This window comes from Zea mays, chromosome 5 (assembly GCF_902167145.1).
Source record: "Zea mays cultivar B73 chromosome 5, Zm-B73-REFERENCE-NAM-5.0, whole genome shotgun sequence".
NCBI classification, from domain to species: Eukaryota; Viridiplantae; Streptophyta; class Magnoliopsida; order Poales; family Poaceae; genus Zea; species Zea mays.
In genome coordinates this window covers 108,794,143-108,818,720 of record NC_050100.1, presented here as the reverse complement: position 1 = coordinate 108,818,720, position 24,578 = coordinate 108,794,143, and positions in this window count along the sequence as shown.

Here is a 24,578-nt window from a genome sequence, read left to right as displayed (position 1 = left end):
CTGTGGTAACTTCACACCTACTCGTCTGTTTATATAGTGCTGCAGGTAAGAAGGCGAAGCGCCAGGATTTTTACACCAGGCGGACACTCGCTCGCGCTCACTGCGTGGTGGACCGCAGAAACCGAACAGTAACTCTGAAAGGTGGGACCGCTACACGCTGGGAAATTGAATCGTTTCTCGACAACAAGCTCAGGGAAGGTGTTTTTTGGACCTTCGGCGCTCCGAAGCTTAAGAGACTTTTTTCACGGATCAAGCTCGTTACGAAAAACGATCTAGCACCGTGAAAGGGGCTACTGTTGGGCCTGTGCTTCGTCGCCGAAGGTCTTCTAGGAAGAAGCGACCTTCGGCTGAAGCTGTTTGTGTAAGATGGCCGAAGGTCCCTCTTCATGAAGCTTCGGTATTACAAACCGACTTAAAGATAGAATGACCCTTTAGTCCATAAAGGTCTGAGTCAATGTTGTAAACTTTCATAAGGGGCATACTTGTAATCCCTCACAGGCTGCGCCCTGTGTCTATAAATAGTGAACAGTATTCCTTTACTGTTCACGGACTCCGGTATTGGCAATTGCATCATTCGGGAACTAGTCTTTGCCAAGGCAGAGGTATAATTGTATTCAATGATTAAATATACTGAGTAAATATAATGTGGTTCATTATGATTCGTTTACCTTTGATACTCTGTGTTTTATGTTATTTTATACAATCTATTAAAATACAATTACGAAGATTTAATCTTCGTAATTGTACTGTAATCAACCTTCGTCCAAGGTCCATTAAACCCCAAAGGAATAATGCTTCGTTGGACGAAGGACGTTAACATTTAACACTTTATGTTGCCTTGTTCTTGATTCATAGCATTTGAGAACAAGTCCCCAACAAAGGCCAAGGGCGAGGCACATCTAGGAAAGGAGTGGGACTCGGATTGCTCCTCCTCCGACTCCGACAATGAAGGACTCGCCGCCACCGCCTTCAACAAGTCATCCCTCTTCCCCAACGAGCGTCACACATGCCTTATGGCAAGGGAGAAGAAGGTATGTAGTCGAAACTCTACTTATGCTTCTTCAAGTGAGGACGAATCTAGTGATGAGGATGAAATAGATTATTCATGTTTATTTAAGGGCCTAGATAGAACCAAGGTAGATAAAATTAATGAATTAATTGATGCCTTGAATGATAAGAATAGGCTTTTAGAAAAACAAGAAGATTTCTTGTATGAAGAACATGACAAATTTGTAGAAGCACAAAAATCTCATGCTTTAGAAGTTAAAAGAAATGAAATGCTTTCTTGTGAATTATCTTCTTGCCATGAGACGATTTCTAGCTTAAGGAGCATTAATGATGATTTGAATGCTAAGATAGAAATAGCTAGTAAATCAACAACTTGTGTAGAAAATGTTGTTATTTGCAATAGATGTAAAGACTTTGATATTGATGCTTGTAGTGAACACATAGCTTCTATTGCAAAGTTAAATGATGAAATGGCTAGTCTTAATGCCCAACTTAAGGCTAGCAAAAGTGATTTTGATAAACTAAAATTTGCTAGGGATGCCTACACGATTGGTAGACACCCCTCAATTAAGGATGGGCTTGGCTTCAAGAGGGAAGCCAAGAACTTAACAAGCCATAAGGCTCCCATCTCCGCCAAGGAGAAAGGGAAGGCCCCTATGGCAAGTAGTACTAAAAAGAACCATGCTTTTATGTACAATGATAGAAGACAGTCTCATAGGAGTTGTAATACTTTTGATTCACATGCCTATGACTCTTATGCTATGTATGCTTCCAGTTCTTCCTATATGCATGGTAGAGATATGCCTAGGAAAAATATTCATCATATGCCTAGGAAGAATATTGTTCATGTTCCTAGAAAAGTTATGAATGGTCCCTCTACAATTTATCATGCTTTAAATGCTTCCTTTGCTATTTGTAGAAAGGATAGGAAGATAGTTGCTAGGAAATTAGGGGCAAAATGCAAGGGTGATAAAGCTTGCATTTGGGTTCCTAAGGAAATTGTGACTAACCTTGTAGGACCCAACAAGAGTTGGGTACCTAAGACCCAAGCCTAAATTTGCCTTGCAGGTTTATGCATCCGGGGGCTCAAGTTGGATTATCGACAGCGGATGCACAAACCATATGACGGGGGAGAAGAAGATGTTCACCTCCTACGTCAAGAATAAGGATTCCCAAGATTCAATCATATTCGGTGATGGGAACCAAGGCAAGGTGAAAGGTTTAGGCAAGATTGCAATATCCAATGAGCACTCTATCTCTAATGTGTTTTTAGTTGAGTCTCTTGGATATAATTTACTATCTGTCAGTCAATTATGTAATATGGGATATAATTGTCTATTTACAAATGTAGATGTGTCTGTCTTTAGAAGAAGTGATGGTTCACTAGCATTTAAGGGTGTACTAGACGGCAAACTTTATTTAGTTGATTTTGCAAAAGAGGAGGCCGGTCTAGATGCATGCTTAATCGCTAAGACTAGCATGGGCTGGCTGTGGCATCGCCGCTTAGCACATGTGGGGATGAAGAACCTTCACAAGCTTCTAAAAGGAGAACACGTGATAGGTTTGACTAACGTGCAATTCGAAAAAGATAGACCTTGTGCAGCTTGTCAAGCAGGTAAACAAGTGGGAGGAGCACATCACGACAAGAATGTGATGACCACTTCAAGACCTCTAGAGCTGCTGCATATGGACCTCTTCGGACCCGTCGCCTATCTGAGCATAGGAGGAAGTAAGTATGGTCTAGTTATTGTTGATGAATTTTCCCGCTTCACTTGGGTGTTCTTTTTGCAGGATAAGTCTGAAACCCAAGGGACCCTCAAGCGCTTCCTCAGGAGAGCTCAAAATGAGTTTGAGCTCAAGGTGAAGAAGATAAGGAGCGACAACGGGTCCAAATTCAAGAATCTTCAAGTGGAGGAGTTTCTTGAGGAGGAGGGGATCAAGCACGAGTTCTCCGCTCCCTACACACCTCAGCAAAATGGTGTGGTAGAGAGGAAGAACAGGACGCTCATTGATATGGCAAGGACTATGCTTGGAGAGTTCAAGACCCCCGAGTGTTTTTGGTCGGAAGCCGTAAACACGGCTTGCCACGCCATCAACATGGTCTATCTTCACCGCCTCCTCAAAAAGACCTCATACAAGCTGCTAACCGGTAACAAACCCAATGTATCTTACTTTCGTGTATTTGGGAGCAAATGCTACATTCTAGTGAAGAAGGGTAGAAATTCTAAGTTTGCTCCCAAAGCTGTAGAAGGGTTTTTGTTAGGTTATGATTCAAATACAAAGGCGTATAGGGTCTTCAACAAATCATCGAGTTTGGTTGAAGTCTCTAGAGACGTTGTATTTGATGAGACTAATGGCTCTCCAAGAGAGCAAGTTGTTGATCTTGATGATGTAGATGAAGAAGACGTTCCAACGGCCGCGATACGCACCATGACGATTGGAGATGTGCGACCACAGGAACAAGATGAGCAAGATCAACCTTCTTCCTCAACAATGGTGAATCCCCCAACTCAAGATGATGAACAAGGGGTGTGTGATCAAGGGGGAGCACAAGATGATCAAATAATGGAGGAAGAAGCACAACCGGCACCTCCAACTCAAGTCCGAGTGATGATTCAAAGGGATCATCCCGTCGACCAGATTTTGGGTGACATAAGCAAGGGAGTAACTACTCGGTCTCGATTAGTTAATTTTTGTGAGCATTACTCCTTTGTCTCTTCTATTGAGCCTTTCAGGGTAGAGGAGGCCTTGCTAGATCCGGACTGGGTGTTGGCCATGCAAGAGGAGCTCAATAACTTCAAGAGGAATGAAGTTTGGACGCTAGTGCCTCGTCCTAAGCAAAATGTTGTGGGAACCAAGTGGGTGTTCCGCAACAAACAAGACGAGCACGGGGTGGTGACAAGGAACAAGGCTCGACTTGTGGCAAAAGGTTATGCCCAAGTCGCAGGTTTGGACTTTGAGGAGACTTTTGCTCCTGTGGCTAGGCTAGAGTCCATTTGTATCTTGCTAGCATATGCCGCTCACCATTCTTTCAGGTTGTTCCAAATGGATGTGAAGAGCGCTTTCCTTAACGGGCCAATCAAGGAGGAGGTGTACGTGGAGCAACCCCCTGGCTTCGAGGATGAACGGTACCCCGACCATGTGTGGTGATGACGCAGAAATTCGAGATGTCGATGATGGGCAAGTTGAACTACTTCCTTGGGTTCCAAGTGAAGCAACTCAAGGACGACACCTTCATCTCTCAAACGAAGTACACGCAAGACTTGCTGAAGCGGTTTGGGATGAAGGACGCCAAGCCCGCAAAGACTCCGATGGGGACCGACGGACACACCGACCTCAACAAAGGAGGTAAGTCCGTTGATCAAAAGGCATACCGGTCAATGATAGGGTCTTTACTTTATTTATGTGCTAGTAGACCGGATATTATGCTTAGCGTATGCATGTGTGCTAGATTTCAATCCGGTCCTAAGGAGTGTCACTTAGTGGCAGTGAAGCGAATCCTTAGATATTTAGTTGCTACGCCTTGCCTCGGGCTCTGGTATCCAAAGGGGTCTACCTTTGACTTGATTGGATATTCAGATTCCGACTATGCTGGATGTAAGGTTGATAGGAAGAGTACATCGGGGACGTGCCAATTCTTAGGAAGGTCCCTGGTGTCATGGAACTCTAAGAAACAAACTTCCGTTGCCCTATCCACTGCTGAGGCCGAGTATGTTGCCACAGGACAGTGTTGCGCGCAACTACTTTGGATGAGGCAAACTCTCAGGGACTTTGGCTACAATCTGAGCAAAGTCCCACTCCTATGTGATAATGAGAGTGCTATCCGCATGGCAGAAAATCCTGTTGAACACAGCCGCACAAAGCACATAGACATCCGGCATCACTTTTTGAGAGACCACCAGCAAAAGGGAGATATCGAAGTGTTTCATGTTAGCACCGAGAACCAGCTAGCCGATATCTTTACCAAGCCTCTAGATGAGAAGACCTTTTGCAGGTTGCGTAGTGAGCTAAATGTCCTAGATTCGTGGAACTTGGATTGATTTGTAGCATACATGTGTTTATGCCTTTTGATCATGTTCCTTCTGCATTTTGTTGCTTAATAATGGTGCTCAAGTTGTACAAACACTCCCTGGACCTCACAAGTCTGTTGCAAAGTGATGCACATGTTTAGGGGGAGATGTGTTACAACTTGACCCTTTGAGACTAACAATGTGCTTGAGTTTGCTTGTTTTACTCTCAAAGGAGGTTTGAAAGGAAAAAGGTGGACTTGGACCATGAAAGACTTCCACTGCACTCCGATGAGAGGGTAACTTATTCCAAGTTCATCTCATGTACTCTTATTGCCTTTGTATTCTTATTGAAGATTTTGGTGAGGCAATGGGGTTCTGGGGCCAAGATTTATCCCGTTTTGGTGCTTGATGCCAAAGGGGGAGAAAATAAAGGCCAAAGCGATAAATGGATCCGCTACCACTTGAGAAATTTTGAAAATAGTAGATTAGAGCTTTTGGGTGTCATTGGGTGTCAAAACTCTTTTATTGTCTCTTATGTCAAAAGTTGGCCTCTTGTGGGGAGAAGTGTTGATTATGGGAAAAAGGGGGAGTTTTTGAAATCCGTGATCAAATTTCTTTGGAAAACCTCTCCTTATGTCTCTACAAGTGGATTTGACTTAGAGATAGGAATTTGAGTTTGATTTGCAAAAACAAACCAAGTGGTGGCATATAGTGATCCATATATGTCAAATTTGATTCAAAGCAACTTTGAGTTCTTAGTTGAATTGATTTTATACTTTGTCTACTTGTTTTATGTTGTGTTTGCATAAATCACCAAAAAGGGGGAGTTTGAAAGGGAAATGTGCCTTTGGGCCATTTCTAAGTATTTTGGTGATTTAGTGTCCAACACAAGTGCCTAAGTGTAAAATGGTGGGCAAAGTACAAATCAAGGATAAAGGTATGTTTCTCAGACTTAGTACATTGTTTTAGAGACTAATGTATTGTGTCTAAGTGCTGGAAACAGGAAAAATCGAATTGGAATTGTCTTGGCTCGAGCAGCCAAGACTCTGCTCAGTTTGGGAGCACCGAACTGTCCGGTGGTGCACCGGACAGTGTCCGGTGCGCCAGGCTGGCTTGCGCGAAGTGGCCGCTCTCGGGAATTCACCGGCGACGTACGGCTATAATTCACCGGACTGTCCGGTGTGCACCGGACTGTCCGGTGAGCCAACGGTCGGCCGGGCCAACGGTCGGCCGCGCGATCTGCGCGGGACACGTGGCCGAGCCAACGGCTAGAAGGGGGGCACCGGACTGTCCGGTGTGCACCAGACATGTCTGATGCGCCAACGGCTCTCTGGCTGGCAACGGTCGACTGCGCCATTTTTGGAAGGAAATCGGGCACCGGACAGTGTCCGGTGTGCACCGGACTGTCCGGTGCGCCAGTCGACAGAAGGCAAGATCAGCCTTCCTAGATTGCTCTCAACGGCTCCTAGCTGCCTTGGGGCTATAAAAGGGACCCCTAGGCGCATGGAGGAGAAGATCAAGCATTCCTACAACATTCCTAAGCACCAAGACATCGATTCCGCGCCTTTGATTCTTTGCGATAGCAATTAGAGCTCTAGTTGAGTAGTGAACTCTTTGAGTTGTGTTGTGAGCTCTCGTTGCGACTTGTGTGCGTGGTGTTGCTGTGATTTCTTGTCTTGAGTGCGTTGCTAATCCCTCCCTTGCTCCGTGCTTCTTTGTGAATTTCAAGTGTAAGGGCGAGAGGCTCCAAGTTGTGGAGATTCCTCGCAAACGGGATTGAGAAAAAGCAAGCAAAACACCGTGGTATTCAAGTGGGTCTTTGGACCGCTTGAGAGGGGTTGATTGCAACCCTCGTCCGTTGGGACGCCACAACGTGGAGTAGGCAAGCGTTGGTCTTGGCCGAACCACGGGATAACCACCGTGCCATCTCTGTGATTGATTTCTTGTGGTTATTGTGTTTTGACTCCTCTCTAGCCACTTGGCAATTATTGTGCTAACGATTAACCAAGTTTTGTGGCTTAAGTTTTCAAGGTTCACAGGATCACCTATTCACCCCCCTCTAGGTGCTCTCACCATGAAAAATTACATTAATGCCCTTTACATTTATCAATAACTCTATAGTAATTCTTCGAGGTCTAATTTGGCTTTTCATCTTTAAGTCGGTTTCCCCTTCCCGTCGTTATGCCGAAGCTCTTCTGCACATAGCTTCGTGATCATCTTATCCTTCGTCGTGATCGCCGCCCCAGTCAAGCTTCATCTTGACTATGTTTCTGTATATCCGCAACCTGATCCCGAAGATACCTGCTCGCATACTTAGAAAACATTGTCAAATCACATTTTTGAGGACCTTCGGAAGCCGAAGGCCCCCAACATCACCATTCGATCTAGCAGGTGTAACCTCATTTCACCATACATATAAAACTCAATATACAAACATAAAGCATCTGTTGGTCAACCACTACACACCCATGTGTGAGGATAAACTAGCGGGAGCAAGCGCATAAACTGCATGGTTATCTATTTTGCTACAAACATTGCTACCAACTCTAGACATAATGATGAGGACATCACCTGCAACATGAGTACGACTACACCAGCAGCACCTCCACATCAAGCGCCACTTCCTTCATTAGCTGGGCCAATCACTCGGGCTCGTGCCAGAGATCTTAACTTCGTCCTGCTACTGAAGAATGAGGGCCCAGAAGAATAGACGACCAGCCCAACTACGGCCCATAGTGGACGACCTAGGGTTGGCCGCCACTAGGGGCTGCGCCCCTCTCTCTATTTATCTAGGAGCTGTGCCTCCTTTGTTCTTCAAGTTTTGTTTTACGTTAGCTTTAGATACTGTCGAACACGCGCAAATCAGCGCTATCTTCGTGTATTCAAAACTCCACCCTCGAGTAATAGATTAGATTGCTCACATCTTTTTCTTGTTCGTTCTTCGATTGCGCACAGGAAACGATCTTCGTGATCAGGCCGATCTCACATCAGCAAGGTTGGTAACCACAGGGAGTTGGTTTAGCGATTGCATTGGTGCCTCGAGCTTGCTCGTCGTAGTCAGATCGCAAGGGTCATCTTCCGCCAAATCGGAATTATCTCTACTCGCCGAAAGATCGGGCACCTCAGCTACATCAAGTGGTATCAGATTTCTAGGTTGATCGGTGAGTTTATTGAGTGTTTTTTTCTCCTACAGTCCACAAAACCACATAAAAATTCAGGATAGACCTTATCCCAACACCCTTTTGAGCCTCGCACCTTCTTTCAATAATCTGCATTATTGAATTTGTGTGCTTTCGCGTCATTTGTTGCTGGTCGCATTGTGTTTTTTCTCACCGTCCTTCTTTCTTCCACCATTCAAAACCTAGCGCACCGCTACCATCTTCCGTTTGATCACGCCACAAACCGAGTCAAAACCTAACGCCGCTTCCTCGTTTTTCTCCTTCGGTTACGTAAAAAAAAAAACAGAAACAAAAGAAAAGAAAAAAATAAAAAAGAAAAAGAAAGAGAAAGGATAGAACCAGAGAACAAACAAAAAAGGAGAAAGGATACAAAGCGGTTGTCTCATCTCGGTCGTTTTAAACATAACTTGAGGTACCTTCCTTAAACTGGGCATAACTTTTCGCTCGGTTGTTCAAAAAATCTGAAATTTTTATAGGAGCTTGTTTGGTTTCGATAAAATTGCCAAAAAATCCAGGAAAATAAAGAAAAAATTCATCAAGGTTCTTGCACACTTTTCAGAGAACTTGCTCTTTTTCTGTAGACCACATCTGATCTCTGTTTTAGGTGAAACTTGGTGTAGCTCCTATTTTGTTGCTTCTTGTGCTGAGAAAAATATCAAAAAAATCATACAAACACGAAAAACAAAATCACCTGTGATTCCTACTAGTGCCTTTTTGACCTCACTAGTACAATATTCACGGTACTACCATTCTGCTAGTTCCATCCGTCCTTTGCATTTGTGGCCAGCAATATAATTTCGTGTTTTGCACTATAATTCAACTTTGCATTATTGTTTGATCGTGCTAATCCTTGATTTGAGTGCAGCCTACCCAAAACTCCACATATTTCTACGACGAGCAGGTTTCTGTTTCTCCAGGCAATCGCTCATCCAATCTTTCACCGGTTCCACCTGTTGGTTGCAGTTCACCACTGTGGCTTGGTAAGAACGGATAAGAACTTGATAACAGCATTCCATTGAGCGAGTTGTCACCACCATTCCCCTGTTGTCGTTGGTTTTTCTCCTTTTGCTGTTTTGGTGTTTGCGCTAACTATGGCAGGGGCACACGACACGGTGGATGTCCAGTTGCAGGAAGTAAGGGGACAAGTTGATGGACTTGCTGCTGACATTAGGACGATGCATGAACAGCTTGATTCAACGGTCAATTCGACGACCGCGCGTTTCAACCAGCTTGACCTTGCTCAAACGGCGACTCGCACCACACTCGACACCATCCTGGCACGCCTTGATGTGTTGACCACAAAGATGGAGCAGGACTACGGCGGTGACACTGAGCAGGACGATGGAGATCGCCGTGGTCGTGCATGCCATGTGGTTCGTCATCCCCCTAATGACTTATTTGCTAAGATTAAATTTAAAATTCCATCTTTTAATGGTAAATATGATCCTGCTGCATATCTTGATTGGGAATTTGAGGTAGAACAGAAATTTTCATGCCATGATATTCCTGCTAATAGCCAAGTGAAGGCTGCCATTAGTGAATTTACTGATTTTGCTTTAATTTGGTGGCGTGAGTATAAACAAGAACTTCCCATTAACAGTGTCACTACTTGGACCCAATTAAAAACTGTCATGCACCACAGATTTGTTCCTTCCTATTATGCCCTTGATTTGCTTAACAAAATGCAACGTTTTCAACAAGGTTCACAGTCTGTTGAGGAATATTACCAGGAGTTACAAAAGGGTATGCTTCGTTGTGGTTTGGTTGAGTCTGATGACGCTGCTATGGCGCGTTTTCGTGGTGGTTTAACAGGGAAATTCAGGATATACTTGATTATAAGGATTATTTTGATATAACCACATTGTTTGAATATGCTTGCAAAGCTGAACGTGAAGTGCAGGGACGACGATCAAAGACATATACTAACTCTTTTGCAGGCCGGGGTTCGACACACAACTCAACTCCTTCCAGCCCTGCACCTTCTACGCCTAGCACTACACCGCGCACAGGGACGACCAAGCCAGTGGTGCCCCCTGCCAAAGGCGCCGTTTCTTCCACAGGACGTACATGGGATATTCAGTGCCATCGTTGCAGAGGGTTTGGGCACATGATTCGGGACTGCCCAAACAAGCGTACCTTGCTTATACATGACAATGGTGAGTACTCTTCAGCCAGTGATTCCGAGGAAACTAGTCATGCTATGATTGCCACTAACCATGCAGAAAATGAGGAAGTCCACGTTGATCCCATCGACCCTGATAGGTATGAGAGTCTTATTGTGCACCATGTTCTCAACACACAGGTTGCCCAGGCCGAAAAAATCAGCGACACACTCTATTCCATACCAAGGGCGTTGTGCACGAACAGTCGATTCACATCATCATCGATAGTGGCAGCTGCAACAATTTGGCAAGTACAACTTTGGTAGAGAAATTATCCTTGCCCACTCGCGCACATCCACATCTGTATCACATTCAATGGCTTAATGATGGTGGTAAAATAAAGGTAACACATTCAGTACGTGTCCCCTTTTCGCTGGGTTCTTATTCTGTTATGCTGATTGCGATGTTATTCCTATGGAAGCATGCTCTTTGTTATTGGGTCGACCTTGGCAATATGATACCGATAGTTTAGATCATGGTCGTTCAAATCATTATTCTTTCATGTTTAAAGGCCAGAAAATAATTATACATCCAATTACCCCAGACCAAATTTTGAAAGATGATCTTACTAGGGCTGCTAAAACTGCACAACAAGTCAAATCGACATCAGCCGCACCTATTAATCTGAAATCAAGTTGCACTCTCCTGTTTTACTTGCTACACGTGCTGGTTTTGATGATCTCCATGAAGCTCATATGCCCTGTTATGCACTTGTATGCTCGCGCATGCTTGTTCCGCTTGATGATGCACCGTCTTTGGATATACCCCCTGCTGTTGTTAACCTTTTGCAGGAGTATGCTGATGTTTTTCCTACGGACTTACCACCGGGTCTTCCTCCGCTCCGTGGCATTGAGCATCAGATCGATCTCATCCCCGGCACTTCGCTTCCGAACCGCGCCCCGTACCGTACAAATCCAGATGAGACGAAGGAGATCCAGCGCCAGGTGCAGACGCTGCTTGATAAAGGTTACATTCGTGAGTCTCTTAGCCCTTGCTCGGTTCCTGTTTTACTCATTCCAAAGAAAGATGGGTCATGGCGTATGTGCGTAGATTGTCGTGCTATTAATAACATCACAGTTTGTTATCGATATCCTATTCCATGCCTTGATGATATGTTAGATGAGCTTAGTGGTGCCGTTATTTTCTCTAAGGTTGATTTGCATAGCGGTTACCATCAGATTAGAATGAAACTCGGTGATGAATGGAAAACGACTTTTAAAACGAAATTTGGTTTATATGAATGGTTGGTTATGCCATTTGGATTGACTAATGCTCCCAGCACCTTTATGCGTTTAATGAACGAAGTTCTACGGGCCTTCATAGGTTTGTTTATTGTTGTTTATTTCGATGATATCCTTATTTACAGCAAGTCTATAGAAGAGCATTTAGAACATTTGCGTGTTGTTTTTGATGCTTTGCGTGCTGCTCGCTTGTTTGGTAACATGGAAAAGTGCACATTTTGCACGCAACGTGTCTCGTTTCTTGGTTATGTGGTTACTCCGTAGGGCATTGAGGTGGATAGCAGCAAGGTTGAAGCCATTCAGGACTGGCCTACTCCAACGACGGTCACCCAAATTCGGAGTTTTCTTGGACTTGCAGGATTTTACCGCCGTTTTGTGCATGATTTTAGCTCCATCGCTGCCCCTTTGCACGAACTCACAAAGAAAGGTGTGTCTTTTGCTTGGGACCCCCACAAGAAGAGGCATTCAACACTTTGAAAGATAAGTTAACCCATGCTCCACTCTTACAATTGCCCGACTTTCAGAAAGTGTTTGAACTTGAATGTGATGCTAGTGGTATTGGGTTAGGTGCTGTTTTGTTACAAAAAGGAAAACCGGTTGCTTATTTCAGTGAAAAATTAAGCGGTGCTAGCTTGAGATATTCTACTTATGATAAGGAACTTTATGCTTTAGTTCGCACTTTGCAAACATGGCAGCACTACCTTTGGCCTCGTGAGTTTATAATTCATTCTGATCATGAGGCTTTAAAACATATTTGTACCCAAACAAATCTGAACCGTCATCATGCTAGTTGGGTAGAATTCATCGAGTCCTTTCCTTACATCATTAAACACAAGAACATGAAGGAAAACGTCATTGCTGATGCGTTGTCCCGTAGATATACCATATGCTTTCACAGTTAGAATTTAGAATCTTTGGCTTGCAAACTGTGAAAGATCAATATGTGGATGATGCTGATTTTAAAGATTTCTATATACATTGTAAGGATGACAAACCCTGGGGAAAATTTCACATACAAGATGGATTTTTGTTCCGCGCTAACAAGCCTGTGTATTCCAGCAAGCTCGGTTTGTCTTTTGTTGCTGCAGGAAGCTCATGGAGGTGGTCTCATGTGATAGAGCTGGAGTGCCCGATCTTTCGGTGAGTGGAGATAATTTCTATTTGGTGGAAGTAGACCCTCACGATCCGACTACGACGAGCGAACCCGAAGCGCCAATGCAATCGCTGAACCAACTCCCCATGGTTACCGACCTTGCTGATGCGAGATCGGCCTGATCACGAAGATCGTTTCCTGTGCGCAATCGAAGAACGAACAAGAAAAAGATGCGAGCAATCTTAATATCACTCGAGGTGGAGTTCTGAATCACAGAGGACAACACGTATTTGTGTGTGTTCTGGGGTAGCTAAAGCTAGATGTAAAACAAAACTCGAAGAACAAAGGAGGCGCAGCACCTGCATAAATAGAGAGAGGGGGCGCAGCCCCTAGGGGCGGCCAACCCTAGGTCATCCACTATGGGCCGCAGTTGGGCTGGTCGTCTATTCTTCTGGGCCCTCATTCTTCAGTAGCATGACGAAGTTAAGATCTCTGGCACGGGCCCGAGTGATTGGCCCAGCTAATGAAGGAAGTGGCGCTTGATGTGGAGGTGCTGCTGGTGTAGTCGTACTCATAGTGATGTCCTCATCATCATGGGGCACTTTGGCGTTTACAAGACACATGAGGTGCTGGCCGCACACTTCTTTTGGCCTCGGATGCGCGGTGATGTTGAGCGTCTTGTTGCACGTTGCACTACTTGCCAGAAAGCTAAGTCACGTTTGGGCAACCATGGTTTGTATATGCCTTTGCCTGTCCCTTCTTCTCTTTGGCTTGATATTTCTATGGACTTTGTTTTGGGCTTGCCTAGAACTAAGAAGGGGAGGGATAGTATTTTTGTGGTTGTTGATAGATTCTCTAAAATGGCTCACTTTATACCTTGTCATAAAACTGATGATGTTAGCATTGTTGCTGAATTGTTCTTTAGAGAAATTATTCGTTTACATGGTATTCCAAAAACAATAGTCTCTGATCGTGATGCTAAGTTTTTAAGCCATTTTTGGAAATCTCTTTGGAATAAATTGGGAACTAAATTGCTGTTTAGCACTACTTGTCACCCTCAGACTGATGGACAAACTGAGGTAGTAAATAGAACTTTCTCTACCATGCTTAGGGCTGTTTTAGACAAGAATTTGAGACGTTGGGAGGATTGTTTGCCTCATGTTGAATTTGCTTACAATCATGCCACACATTCTTCTACAAAGATGTGCCCTTTCCAGATTGTTTATGGTTACATCCCTAGGGCACCTATTAATTTGATTTCACTTAATGCTGCGAACGCCCCACATGTAGATGCTGCTGCACATGTTGAACAAATGATTACCATACATGAACAAACGAAACAGAACATTGCTGCTACTAATGCAAAGAATCAGGTTGTTGGTAGTAAAGGAAGAAAACTTGTTACTTTTGAGCCAGGTGATATGGTTTGGTTGCACTTGAGAATGGATCAGTTTCCTACTTTGCGCCGTTCTAAATTAATGCCTCGTGCTGCTGGTCCTTTTAAGGTGCTAACAAAGATTAATGATAATGCTTATATCCTTGACCTGCCTGCGGAATTTGGTGTTTCCACTAGTTTTAATGTTGCAGATTTGAAAACATATATGGCCGAGGATGAGGAGTTATCGTCGAGGACGACTTCACTTCAAGAAGGGGAGGATGATGAGGACATCACCTGCAACATGAGTACGACTACACCAGCAGCACCTCCATATCAAGCGCCACTTCCTTCATTAGCTGGGCCAATCACTCGGGCTCGTGCCAGAGATCTTAACTTTGTCATGCTACTGAAGAATGAGGGCCTAGAAGAATAGACGACCAGCCCAACTACGGCCCATAGTGGACGACCTAGGGTTGGCCGCCACTAGGGGCTGCGCCCCCCTCTCTATTTATCTAGGAGCTGCGCCTTCTTTGTTCTTCGAGTTTTGTTTTACGTTAGCTTTAACTACTCTCGAACACGGGCAAATCAGTGCTATCTTCGTGTATTCAAAACTCCACCCTCGAGTAATAGATTAGATTGCTCGCATCTTTTTCTTGTTCGTTCTTCGATTGCGCACAGGAAACGATCTTCGTGATCATGCCGATCTCGCATCAGCAAGGTCGGTAACCACAGGGAGTTGGTTCAGCGATTGCATTGGCGCCTTGGGCTTGCTCATCGTAGTCGGATCGCAAGGGTCATCTTCCGCCAAATCGAAATTATCTCTACTCGCCGAAAGATCGGGCACCTCAGCTACATCACATAAGCCAATCGTAATAACGGCATAATAATCAAGATATATTCATATATATATATATATATATATATATATATATATATATATATATATATATATATATATATATATATATATATATATATATATATATATATATATATATATATCAGCAAATTGCAGTGATTGTTATTACTAAATATAGAATACAATTATTACTATAGCATCGACTCCATCAAACACACCTTTAGCACGATTAACCTTGACACAACTTATCGGCTAATTACTTAGAACACTAACCTTATCCTACTCCGTAGAGAAATAACCTAACAACAAACATATGCAATGAGTTACAGATAATTACTACAACACATCACAAGTATCTGATTCGAACGTCGCGATTAATATCCATCCCATCTATTCACCGAATTAATTAGTAGGAGTAGCGAGCCAGAGTACTATTACCAAATTGATTAGAAATCCGTGGAAGCAGCAACAACAATTGGCTCAGGCCCTTCACCAAATACTTGTCGAGCAGAGGTTGACGGGATCGCGGATGAAAAGCGACAACGAACTCCGGGTTCAAGCCATTCGTCGAGCACCGGCGGCGGTCGATGGCGAGCACATGAACAGCGATGACTTCCTGGTTCGAGCTGCCGGGCCAAGCTCAGCAGGGAGCAGGGACTAGACGATGGCGTGCTGATGAAGGTGATAGTGGTCGCCGAAGTTGAAGAGTGACGGACCCGATGAGACCGCGGTTACAGGCAAATTCGACGACATTTTAAAATATGGCGAGCCCAACAAGCCCCACAACGAGCTGAGAGCAGCGCTCGACGACCTGGTGGAATAGGATTTTGTCGCGACCAGAGGGAATAAGGATGGTGCAGCGTAGGAGAGGCGAACTATCAGCGACGATGGTGTGTCAAGGCTACACAGATCGACGACACGGGGCAGGACTGAGTAGATCGGGACGTCGCAAGCGACGCGGAGATTGCGGGGCCGCTGCGGCACAGGGGAACGACGCCCGGCAGCGGAGCTCGCGCGCGTGGCCATGGAAGTTGAGGCGAGGTTGGCCGGCGAGCTCCGGCGAGGGAGGAAGCATCGCCAGTGCATGCAGGACAACGTCCACGACAAGGTTAAAGGTTCGGGCGTTCACCAGAGGACGGCGGCAAGCTGAAAGGTGGCGTGAGCCAGATGCCGGACGCGGAGTTGAAGGCTCTACCATGCACGGCGAGCTGCTGGAGGTGCATGAGCAAGCACGGTCGACGGGGACAGCACCCAGGCGTGACTTCAACGAGGACCGAGCGCAGGGGCACGATGGGACTGAGGACGAGCTCGAGTAGGGAGAGGGCGCTCGGCGCATGGGAGATGGGGCGCCAGCCACCAACAGAGAGGGAGTTGGGCGAGCTCGGCCACCATAGGAGATGGCTGGGGCGGCCATGGGAGAGGGCTGGAGCAGGGAGGGAGCAGGAAGACTAGAGGCCGAGTGCGTGGGAAGAAACTAGAGACCGGCTACTTTACCATGACGAGGCGAAGCAGAACTACGAAAGCAGGACATAGCGAGCGGCTTGGCGAGGAAGATGGCTGTCGAGCTTGTGCGGCCAGCAGCTTCAACCAAAAAAATCTAAGCGAGCAGCAGAGATAAGGCTGAGAAAAGCGGTGGTGAGAAGCTTCTGGGCAGCATGGGATAAGGCCGACAGCCAAAAAACATATTAAAATTTCTTGTTTTTGTTTTTATATAAACCTTGGTTCCACTAATTCGTTTTTTTATAATCACGTACGTTCATGACGCCAGGACTTCTACTCATCGTGCTCTAGTTTAGATAACAAGATTTTGAATACTTTTAAAGTTAACTCACCTTTTAATTCAAATTTGATCAAGCGCAAAACAACCCAATTTATGTAATCTGAAATGTTACAACCAAACAAAACCGGCAATAAAATTTGGAACGAGTTTGATTCGATTTAATTTGAAACCCGATTGTTGGGGCGAAGGCGAAGACGCCACCCTTCGCTCGAGGCCTTCGCCGTAGTCGTTGGTCCAACGGAGACAAGACAACGGGCAGAGACACCTTTCGCCCCATACGACATCGGACGAAGACCTGTGACGAGGTCATCCCACCGTGCGGCCTCGTCCAGCATGGAGGCCCACGTGTGATCCGGCCCATTGTAACGGGCCCTGCGTGGCCGCTGCGTGTTACGAGCCTAATTTGTAAAGGCATCCCTGTAATTACAGTCTGTAACCCCGCTTTATGGGAATATTCTAGGGATAACCTAGGTGTCTAAGGGCACATGCGTCCTTAACACAAGACGCATAAATACCCCCGCAAAGTGCCCTTGAGAGGCTAGATTAACAGAGCTATTGCCATCTTGCGCGAGAACCCTGTTTACGTCACTACACACCCCCGTTGGATCCCCTTGCGACAGAGAGCAAGTTCCAACACCGATAATTCATCCGCAGTCTGAATAGGGAAACAGATTATTTATGAATACTTAATATCACTCTAATTATCTCGATCCAATTTTAATTTTGCGTTAATACTTTTAATGTTGAGTTCTAATTAATTTGCTTAGGACCACAATCACAAGAGTGGGTCGGGATTCCAAATTCATGTTCTCTTAATCCGTAAATTTTAAACGGACTCGACATATTGCAAAATAAATATGCGAGATCGATGTGACATCGAAATTGTGATCCTTGCGAAAGCGACGTCACACATCGTTCACGTGGACGAGAGGCTGTACGCTGTCTAGATACGGATTTTGCACCCGCCACACGCGTCACTATGTCTGACCACAGATAGAATTGTGTGACACAAGCGTGAAAGAATTTCAAACGAATTTTTAAGGAACCACATTTGATTTCAAAGATTATAGTTTGGGGCAAGATGTTGATGGCTTAACCCCAAACGATACTGGATTCCATGTTCCGGAAGATTACTAAAGTCTAAATTTTGCAAAATAAATTAGGGCAATTTAGACAGACGGAGACAGACACGATATAAAAATCGTGATAGACGAAGATAATTAGACCTTAGTGTCTATTTTATTTACTGATATCCTGTGCTTAAATCCATACTCGTTGTCGAGCGGAATATAAACACCTAGGGTGTTACACTTGCGAGACTGTGACAACCGAGTTTGTGTCATTGTCGCCACCATGTAAGGAGGGAACAAGGCACGCGGCGTTTTGGCCGGAAGCTCGATAGTGGAGATGGCGGGGAGCGTCCGAGAGGATCTGGAAGCCGAGCAACACTTGCGCGTGGAGAAGACCCGCAGCTCTCTACGGTGTTACTCGACCGTGGTGCTTTGCCCTCGTGTGGGCTTCCCTTTGCGTAGGGGCACCAACGAGGATTAGTCGAAACCTTGCGTGGCTCCGGATACCTCGATAAAAATAATGGTGCCGTCCACGAGAGTTTGCATCTCTACCTTGTCCTTTACCTTTCGCATTTATATAAAGCATTTAAGTTTCAATCTTGTCTTTATAATTAGATAGTTTAGAATTGAAACTTAGAAATTGCAGTAGAGATAGCAACACTTATACAAAATCTAGTTTGCACATTCTAGATTGTTTATTTGCGTAGGTTTTGCTCTAGGGATTTATTTGTGACCTAGTTTAGAGAAAGTTTTATAAGTCCTAATTCACCCCCTCTTAGACATCATCTATTTCCTTCAATTAGTATCAGAGCCTAGTTTGGCTCATTTGAAACGCTTTAGCTTCACTGCTAAAAGAGTCGACACTTTTTAGAGAAAGAGGATGGATACCCATAGGCCACCACACTTCGACGACACTAACTTCCCATATTATAGTGCTAGAATGGATTGTTACATAGAGGTCGTTGATCTAGGTGTTTGGAGAGTCACTCATGATGGGATGAAACCACCCAAGAATCCCGAGAAACCCACCACGAGTGAGAAAAAAGAAATTCATTTAAATGCAAGAGCCAAAAATTGCATGTATGAGTCTCTTAGCATGGACATTTTTAATCAAGTTTTTACATTAAAAACTACTAATGAGATTTGACTAAAATTGCATGAGCTCCATGACGGCACATCCAATGTCTGTGAGCAAAAACATTGCCTAGTCTTAAATGAGTATAATTCTTTTGTTATGAAGGATAATGAGCTTGTTAGAGATATGTATTCTCGTTTGAATCTAATCATCAATGATCTCAATTCTATTGGCATTAATAAGCTAAGTGATGCAAACATTGTGAGGAAGATTATCTCCCTACTACCACAACAAAGATATGGGAGCATCATCACTATTCTTCACAACATGGAGGACTTGAGTACAATGACCCCAGCCATTGTGATTGGGAAAATTGCGGCATTTGAGATGTCCCAAAAAATGGGTCGACAAGAGGAGCTAACTTCTTCAAGACCATATGATTTTGCATGTGATGAAAGAAAAAGGCAAAAAGAAGACTCACACTCCAAGTTCCTCAAGTAAAGAAGAGGAAGAAGAAAGTGATGATGATGAAGATTGTTGGTACTCGTTCAGGTGAACAAGTAGATCCAACGGGAGGGTGGAGAGAATGTTTGCAAAGTTCAACGGGGAATAGCAATAGCTCTGTTAATCTGCCCCGTCAAGGGTACTGTACGGGGGTATTTATAGGTGCCCGAGTGCCTACCGCCCTGAAACAAGGACGTTTATGCCCTCGGGAACCTAGAGTATCCTCAGAATATTCCCCTAAGGGGAGGTTACAGACTGTTATTACAGAAAAGGCTATTACAGATGAGGCCCGTAACACGCTTATCCATGCGGGGTCCGTTACAGTGGGCCGAATCCGACTTGGGCTTCCGGACCCGATGAGGACGTGAGGCTAGCAGACATCGTCGGAATCTTGCCTTCGTCTCGCGATGGATAAGAGCGAAGGGGCCCGCGAAGTCCATTCGCGAAGTCCTCATCGGACCAGCGTCCTTGGCGTCGTTGGTGGAGCGAGGCGACGAAGGCATCGAGCGAAGGGTAGTGTCTTCGCCTTCGCCCCAACATTTGCCCTTCGAGGGACCAGTTCAACTGATTCATCTGGTGCCGAAGACGTCGCTAGATGGTGGAGACGCTGCCCTCGCTCGAAGTGGTCTTGCGGGGGTTTTTGAGGTGACCTTTGATGGACGTGGCACTGTTGGACTGCTGGTTTCCCGAAGCACCGCGTCGTGCGTATAAAGGGGCAACGCGGCTCGGGTTGTCTCTTACCTTTGCGTGCGCTAGAAAACCCTAATCTTTTGAAACCGCTCGCCCGCTCGCCTGCCCTCCTTGTTTCTCTGCATCGAAAATCTGGCCCGCGTCAAGCAAACCGCGCGCCGTCGCCGACGGTACGTAGCAATGTCGTCTTCTTCCTCATCTGCTGCGAATGCGCCGTCGGCCAAAGATACCTTGAGCGATTTGGCGGCGGTGGAGTTACAGCCGGGCCACACGGTGGAGTTCGGCGTTTCGAGGATATCCTCGGTTCGCGTGCAAGATATGCAGCAGTTGGGGTACTTTGGGAACAGTGTTGGGCACGTCCCGGGGGCGGAAGAGATTCCCGAGCCTTAGGGCGAGTTAGTCGAGTTTGAGGCGTTCTTCATCACCGGCCTTCACCTACCTAGACATCGTTTTGTGGCGGAGGTCTTGCAGAGGTTTGACGTCCAGGTCCACTAGTTGACACCTAACGCCATGGTGGCACTGGCGAAGTATGTCTGGGCGGTGACTTCGTACGACAGTTGATAAGGACATCGCTGCCATTGGTACAACCACACCAATTATCACTTCACCATTCGTAGCTAATCAGGGACCAATGACACGAGCTTGTGCACGTAAACTTAATTATAAGGTGAACTCATTTCTGGCTGCTAAAGCTAATTCTTCTTTAAATGTGGTACTAAAGCCTTGCTACGACTTTATTATGCTCAGGTGTTTGGGAGGTGAACCATCTTGGAGTGGAGAAAACAACAAAGCAATAAAAGCTGTTGCACCCGAGATAATTTCGTAACTGCAGCAAGTGCATGTTAAAGAGGGCATATATTTCTACTCCCAAGGTTGTTTAAAGCAAATAAGCACTTGTTGGAAAGGTCTCTTCGTCTACTTTCTAGTGGATCAAGAGTTAACGAGAGATCAGACAATAAGCGTCCAGAAACTGTCAAGTGAACTCCTGCTCTACCCAAGTCAATTTCGTAACTGCAGCATGCACCAAATTAAATGGAGCATAACTTTCCACTCCCAAGGTTGTTTAGTGCAAATAACTACTTGTTGGAAAGCTCTCTTCGTCTACTTTCAGGTGCCTCAAGAATCAATGACAGAAACCAAACGAGGCGTCCAGAAACTGCCGAGAGAGTTTCGTTCTCCATTAGAACTCCTTTCTATTCCTCTATTTAAGCAACTAGCAGCCACCAAAGAACTTGGGTTTTTGTTTGATGTAAGTTTAGCCTTTGCTACTTCCTTGTAAACGCGTGTGTCGGCTAGACCACCCGGATACTTGAAACAGAACCCCAGCTCTATCAGATCCGTGAGCGTCTGCGTTTTATCTTGTTCTTGCTTGTTCTCGATTGCTTGCAGGTTCAAGGCTGTTCTTGGCACGGCAAGAGCAGCAACAACAGGAGCCGGTGTAACTATCGCTAAGGCGCAGCACCCTTGTGGTTGTTGTAGTCGGATAGCACAACGTCGACCTCCACCCCAAATCGTAGTTATCAGGAGACGGTGTACCTGTCGCTCAAGGCGCCACACCATCTTGGTTGTGGTAGTCGGGCAGCCAACGTCGTTCTCCAACAAGTTTTCCACCTCCATCATCTCTCATCGAAAGATCGGGCACCCTTCTACCCGTTGGGTTTATCAAGTGGTATCAAATTTCAGGTTGCTCGGTGAGAGAACTCAATCTTCCTTGTTTTATTTACCTACAGTCCACTTTTGCCCAAAGACATATTTAGATCAGAAATTCACCTAAAAACAGTTTGAGCCTTTGCTTTACTACTTAGTTTTCGACTTGTTGAATTCACGGTTGCTGCATTTGGGTCGAGTTGCTGGTCTAAAGTTTTCTTACCGCTAGAGTTTTGAGTTCGCGCCACCTTGTTTCAATCACCAGTTTAGACCTCTTGCTGCAATTCAACCAAAAAGAAGAGAAAGCAAAAGGCGAGTGCATAAAAAAAGCCGCACTAATCAGCAAAACAAAAAAAAGACACGTGCAAAAAAAGAGAGAGAGAAAAACCAGTTCTGAATTTTGGTAGATAAAATTTGTAAGTGCAACAAAACAAAAGGCAGTTTGTGTGCCTTCTTTTTATAGTTTCAGAAATCAGATTGCTGTTCTCAGCTTTTGGTGATACTATTTGTGTAACGGCTCGCGTCTCTATTACGGTTTGGACTAGGACCAACACAACACCATTGTGGAACGTTTATTCAACTTGTTGTGGCTAACGTGGTACTAGCTATTCCTTAGATCTATTCTTTTATCAGCCACCTATAAATCCACAAATTTTTCTACAACACCACGAGGTTGTGCTAGCTGCCACCGTTGTTGTTGTTCTTGCTGTTTGCCGACACCTCCTGTATTGCGTGGTGAGAATTTGTAAGAACTTGCTTAACCAGTTTGAGAATGAGAGATTACAACAATGATTCCTTGTAGTTTATAGGATCAAAGATATTTTTTATTGTTTTCTTGTCTTTACTAAACATGGTAGGTGATATGAAGATTTTTGAGCCAACCGAACATTATATTCAAGGCATCATTCAACACTTGCCTTCATATGCCGGTAAATTCGATCCTCATGCATACATTGATTGGGAGCTCAAGGTAGATAAGGAATTTGATGAGCATGATCTATCTCAAAAACAAAAGATTTATATTGCCTCTAATGTGTTAACTGAGCATGCATTGATGGAATGGAAATACATTTGTAGGCACAACAAAGTTCCACAGTCTTGGAAAGACTTCAAACTTCATTTTAGAGATGCATTCATTCCTGCATACTATGCTGATTATTTGCTTTCTAAATTAGACACCTTAAAGCAGGGTGCTAGGACTGTAAAAGAATATTATCATGATTTAAAAATTTGTACCACGTTTGCTGGTTTAGATGAATGCATGGAAGATGTAATGACAAGGTTTACAAACGGACTCAATTCTGAAATTCATACTATGGTCATGCATGAAACTTATGGACACCTTTCTCACTTGTTTTTGCTTGCATGTAAAGCTGAAAAAGAGATCGTGTTATACAATTATACATGCACCGAACATGCGACACATAGTTCCTCTTTTTTGTCTCCTCTACATGCTGAACAAGAGCACAAAATAGAGAAAATTGATGTTGTTTTTCCGTCATCACAAGAAGTATTGTTTGCTGACCCTTGTGATAGCGAAGAGTGGGTGGATAATTCACTTTTATTCAGGAAACAACTAGTGAATGAACATGTTACATCTGATATTGAACCAAACATTTTGGCTAAAAAGGAACATGTCATTTGTATTGCAAACGAAACTGAAGAAATAAATTTGCTCTCTTCTTTAAATACTTGGGGCTATATTGAGTTTGATGATCTTTGTGAGCTCGGTAATTTGGACAATATTTTATTTGATAGGTCAACTATGCCTTGTTGATGAAGACATCCACACTACTGATGCATCTATACCAATACAAGTACCAATTTCTGGTCCCATTACTGGCGCTCGTGCTCGTCAACTCAACCATCAGGTGATTACACTCTTGAGTTCATGTCCATCATATTTAGACCATGGAGACCCGTGCACTCTTGTTTTGCTTAGGAATCAGGGAGAAGACCGAAAGGGAAAAGGATTTGAACATGCTGGATTCGGACTGCAGAAGAACACCAACTTGTGACGGTCACCACGGTCAGATGCGGGCTCGGATTGGAATGTTCAAGCACAACATGGAAAGCTTATCAAGTCTACTTTCATATGGATCCGGAATTATAGTCATATCTGTTCTGAGGCCGCCGTAATCATTGTTTTCTTACCGAGACATTTCCTGCCTTTTCTGCCCATGGTGCTGCGTCACCCTATTTTGGCCCAATGGGTCGTGTATCAAGTTAGGTCCATTAGGGACGCATCCTAGGGTTGCAGCACGACCCCAATACCCTTGTGGTCGTCCTCCCATGTTTATAAACCCCCTAGCCGCCACCAAGAACAGCGGGTTTTGTTTAGATCAAGTTTAGCTCTCGCTACTTGCTTGCAAGCGCGCGTGCTAGTTCAGCCGCCCGTCTTCTTGTCTTCGGAACCCCACCATATTGGAGTTTGACTTTGAAACCTACATTTAGATCTGGTAATTCAGTACTTGTTCTACTTGTTCTTGCTAGTTCTTCGATTGCTTGCAGGACGAGTGCCCTAGTGGCCAGGGTGTCACGCTCCACAAGATCGTGACAGCCATAGGAGGTGGTGTATCGGTTGCTAAGGCGCAGCGTCTTTGGAAGGCTGTAGTCGGGCCGTTAACGTCGTCTCCTCCCCCAATCGAGTTATTCCACACCCTCTCATCGAAAGATCGGGCAATCACCCAACGGGTGCACATCAGTTGGTAATCAGAGCAAGGTTTATCGGTGAGAGATTTACTTTTCTTCGCTGTTTTCTTATCTCCTATAGTACAGAAAAAGCCAAAAAATAGTAGATTAGTTTTACCGCAATCCTATAAACCATTGAGCATTTACTAGTACTACTTAGTTAGGGCTTGTTGAGTTTTTGGTTGCATCGG